The sequence below is a fragment of the Gastrolobium bilobum genome, unplaced genomic scaffold (assembly GCF_033153095.1).
Source record: "Gastrolobium bilobum isolate Gb01-03AN ecotype WA unplaced genomic scaffold, APGP_CSIRO_Gbil_v1 utg1269, whole genome shotgun sequence".
Classification (NCBI taxonomy): domain Eukaryota; kingdom Viridiplantae; phylum Streptophyta; class Magnoliopsida; order Fabales; family Fabaceae; genus Gastrolobium; species Gastrolobium bilobum.
Window position 1 is genome coordinate 204,384 of NW_026898540.1, and position 5,131 is coordinate 209,514.

General features: G+C 30.6%; 1 long non-coding RNA gene across 1 annotated transcript; it reads right to left on the minus strand.

The window, feature by feature from the left end:
- Nucleotides 1–1,258: 1,258 nt before the first annotated feature.
- LOC133317291 (uncharacterized) lies at nucleotides 1,259–2,910 on the minus strand. Its single transcript, XR_009752293.1, has 3 exons — nucleotides 2,625–2,910; nucleotides 2,404–2,496; nucleotides 1,259–1,529 (listed from the first exon to the last, which is right to left on the minus strand). It is a non-coding gene; the product is annotated as an uncharacterized LOC133317291 (long non-coding RNA).
- Between the last annotated feature and the right edge of the window lie 2,221 nt (nucleotides 2,911–5,131).

Consider the following 5,131-nt stretch of genomic DNA (forward strand, 5'->3'; position numbering starts at 1 on the left):
AGTTTTCGACGGAAATATTCTCGTCATCAAAAATTTCGACGGCAAAATATTTTATCAAAATTCTTTACAAATTTCAAATTTTGGCAAAATTTTTCGACGGAAACATTTTCGTCATCAAAAAATTTTGACGACAAAAATTTTGACGGCAAAAAAATTCATCAAAATTCTTTACAGATTTCAAATTTCGGCGAAAATTTTCCACGAAAATATTTTCGTCATCAAAAAATTTTGACGGCAAAAAATTTCATAAAAATTCTTTACAGATTTCAAATTTTGGCAAAAGTTTTCGACGGAAACATTTTCGTCATCAAAATATTTTGACGGCAAAAAAATTCATCAAAATTCTTTACAGATTTCAAATTTCGGCGAAAGTTTTTGACGAAAAAATTTTTGTTAAATTTTTTGACAAAAAAAAAATTTCGTCGAAAATTTTTGCGAAACACATTTCTATCGAAAATTTTCAACTAAATATTTTCGTCAAGTTTTTTGTTAAAAAATTTCCATCAAAATTTTCAACGAAATACATTTCTATAAAAAAAATCCGTTAATTTTTTTGACGAAAAAAATATTTTGTCAAAAGTCTTTAGAGAATCTAAATTTCGTCGAAAGTTTCAAATGAAACATTTCCCTCGAAATAATTTCCGTCAAAATTTTCGTCAGAACACATTCCCCTCGAAATTTTGAACGAAAAACATTCCGTCAAATTTTTTGACAAAATTCTTTTTTCGTTTAAAACATTTGATGGAAGAAATCATTTTCGTCAAAACTGTTGACGGAAACTAAATTTAAATAGAAAAAAAAAATTTGTAAAAATTTCGACGAAAAAATAATTTTGTTACGAAATTTTTCGTCTTTTGCAATGTAAAAATTTCGACAAAATTTTGTGAGAAAACCAAGTCAAAAACGGGTCAGGTCAGATTTGACCCAGTTCAGAAACCAAGTCAGACCCACTTCAGAAACCAAGTCAGGTCAGATCCAAATTGGTTCTGAACTAGTTCAACAAAATCCAATCCAAGTCAGACCTGACTTGGATCAAATTAAAGCGGGTCAGGTCAAAATACCTGACCTATAAAAACCAAGTTGGGTCGAGTCGGACAAAAACCTGACCCGACCTGACCCATGCACAACCCTACTTTTTAGTGCTTCAGACCTCATCGTTGAGCGTGGGCACAACTCCTACCACTTAATTAGACATATTAACAACCATACAAGGAACCAATCATTACATACTCTTTTCAAGAGATCCATACATGGACTTATCACATCTTGTATATATACATCTTTTTGATTTTAAGCACATTACATCCCAAATTATATCATTCATGCATTCATCAATACAAACCTATATTACAAGTCATTAAAACATCTACAAGCTTTTCCAAAAGAAATGGTTTTACAAGTAACTATACCCCTAAACTTTACAAGTAAAACCCCAAAAAGACAAGTTAACATAAAAAAATATAGGATTAGCCTTAGTGGCTAAGCATGATCCTTTCTTCGATATAGACCAATCCCTCATCCATGAGAACCTGAAACAAGTCCCCAAAAGGGATGAGAGATAAATCTTATAAAATTAAGGGCCCTTGGAGATTGATCTGTCCTTAACTTCACTTGCTTGCATAAAAGGTTAGAATAACATGGAATAATATAACAATCGTATAATCGGTGAGGCAACTTAATGCACCTAGTGCGCTTGGATCACTTGAACAGTTGTCACTCAACAAGTGTCTACAAGGAACTTCCACGAGTTTGACTTCTTAGGATAATTCCCCAAAGGGAAGCTCATGTTATATTCTTTTGGCCATTGAAAATGCCCAGGCATTAATGCCCTCCGTGTACCCAGTACGCTAGGATCACTCAATGAATCATACATCCAATGAGCGCCCATATGGAACTCCTAATAGTGAAACCTCTTCAGATACATCCCTCCACGGGATAGTCCATAGTATATTCTTTTGACCAATAAACCTTAATTAATCAACTCATAATTCCATGGCTATACGCATAAGCACTTCATATCACACATCCAATTGCACGTTAGTTTGTACACTAACTATGCAATTTAACCTCTAGTGCTTGTTCATTGGATCATACACCAACAAACAATGACTTTCTATATGAATGCACATTACACTATACTTTAACAATCCACATAATCATTCAACCAATGGTGATTATCCCAAAAAAGGGTATGGTGGAACATTAAGTGGGACTAATCCCAAGTTCCACAAATTCACCTTTTCTATACTTGATTCTAAGCTTTTTTTTGCTCCAATGGTCAATAAACACAATTCACTAACAATAAACTATTACAAGGTAATTTAAACCATTCAACAACATGTTCAACACATGAATTCATCAACCAATATACTAATACATCAATACAATGTGTGCTTTACTTACCCCCCAATTCTTGAAATATCAAGATTAGAACCCTATCCCAAAATGGGTTCCAATGGTGGTTCCAACTCAAAATCATAACTAGAGTCAATATTCCTGCAACCAATATATAAGAATTAAACATCAAATTCACCTTAATAATCTCACAATAAAAAACCCCAAATTTCTCATGAAACCCAAACACCATAAAACCCTCAAGTATCAAAGTGACAATATATTCTCACCTCTGATATTTAAAGCACAAATATATGAAGCTTCAAGCTCCCAACAGTGGAAAAATCTCCTTCCTTTCTCAAGCTTCACGATGACTCCTAAATGGTTCAAAGAAAGAATAAAATCTTCTCACCTCCTAGCTTAATGATTGTCTCAAAGGTGAGTGTGAGTGGAAGATAGGGAGTGGGTAATGATTCCACTTGGCTTTGTGAGTCATGAAGAAGGAGTAATGTGGTTTCGTTCTCTTTGCAATAAGAAGGTCATGAAAATGAAAGAAGGAGGAGAGGGAGGGAAAGTGAGAGGCGATGGAGTGAAGAGAGAAAGTTCTTGACTTTTGTTTTAAACAAATATCTTGAGTAGGAAAATTACTATTTTGCCCCTCTTGATTCCCTCTCTTGCTTTTCATGACTTAGACCACTATACTTTTAATTTCTTAGGGCTATTTAGGTCTAGGTTGGGTGTACTGCATTTAATTAATTTTTAGGATCTTACTAAATTTGGCCAAATTGTAAATTCATCGCAAAACTTTCAATATTTTCACTTTTACCACAAAAAGTGACTTGATTTAAAATTTAGACTTCTCATCTAATTTAACCCATTAATTACTCATTAATTCACACTTACAATTTAATTATTCAGGTTATTATAGACTTATTTGATGGAAAAAAAAAAGTTAAGAACTTAGTTAATAAATAACTTTTGCACTATGATTCAAAACCAATTTGACAAATTTGTAAAAGTGATGGATGCACAAACAATGGAATTGAGTTCCACCGTAAGGACCTGCTTTGGTTTTATAATGACCAAGAAATATTGAACCAAAACTCATACACCTACACATCACAACAAAATGGACAAGAGGAGAGGAAACATAGGCACATTCTTAACGTGGCTCGTATGCTACGTTTTCAACCTCCCTCTTGCTTTTTAGGGAGAAAGAATAGACATGAGGAGGTTAAAACTTCATAGAATAATGCATGTATAGGATACCAAAAAGAAATGCAGGATATTTTTTTATATAAGTTAAATTTAGGAATGAATGGTACTAAAATACTAAAAAAAGCATTATAGGAAGTTAAAATTTTAATATCAAAACACGTTTTTTATTTTAAATAATTAAAAAATCATGATATTATATTTATGCTCTACAATATCTAAATACTTTCATATTTAACATTATAGGAGGTTAAAACTTTACGGGAAGATATTTTTTATTAGATACGGGAAAATTTATTTATACCAAAATATAAGGGAATGAAAAATATAAAAAATAATAATAAAATAAATGAAAATATAACTTATTATTAAAAAAAATCTCATTATTCATTTTTGAATAACTTTTCATGTAGATATATGTATCTCGTTCTATAATATTTTAAAAATTTAATAACTACGTTGGTGTGAATTCTAAATGAAATATAATAGTTAATTGAATGCAATTTACAATACAAATTAAAAAAATGGTAAAAATAATACAAATAAATTTTAAATACAAGTAAGATATAATTTCTGATAGAAATTTTAATTATAACTTAAATTACGGACACTACATGATTTAATTTACATATAAAAGACTATTTAAGTTTTTTTTTCCGTCTTATACGTGATATATTTTTGGAAAATTTTTAAAATTTTTCCTATAAGTTTCCTCAAAATCACTTAACCCCTTCTCTGAAATTTTTAATTATTTATCCCTCTACCTAAAATTTATTTATCACTTATCCCCTAATTTGATTTTTCATCCAAAAATTTGTTAACAGAGTTAAATTTTTTAAAAGGTGCCAAAATTACCTTAATAGAAAAAGAAAAAACACAATTTTCTCACAAACGCAATTTTAGACAAACTCACATAAGCAAGAGATGAATGTAAATCAACGATGGAATCCTCCCTCTACTCTCATCGACACAGAAAACAACGAAATAACACATTCTACATGTTTGCTTGGTAATATCTTATGATTAAGGGAAAACAAGGCATATATGAAGCACAAGACATAAAGCTTTTCAGTAGCTGTGCAAACAAAATAAAGTGCTACTCTGAATAAATTTATAAAGTCAGATTTGTTGGTCATATAATAGCATAAAAGCCTATAACAGAAAAGGGAAGATCTAAACCTGTTGAGAAGATGCCTCTTTAATCATTTTATTTGAACAACGACACCAACAATTTTGAGTGTGGTGTTTAATAGCAATGGGGTTTGCATGAAACAATTTTAATAATTACTAATTCTAACAAGATTACCTTACAAAAAATATTCCATGAGTTCGCCTAAAATTACGTTTGTGAGGAAATTATGTTTTTCTTTTTTCTATTAAGGGTAATTTTTGTATTTTTAAACAAATTTAACTCTGTTAACAAAATTTTGGATGGAAAATCAAATTATGAAGTAAGTGATAAAGAAATTTTAAGTAGGGGATAAATAATTAAAAAAAATTGGGAAGGGGTGTGAGTGATTTTGAGAGGGTGTAAGTGATTTTGAGAAAACTTGTAAGAGAATTTTTGAAGTTTTTCCTATAT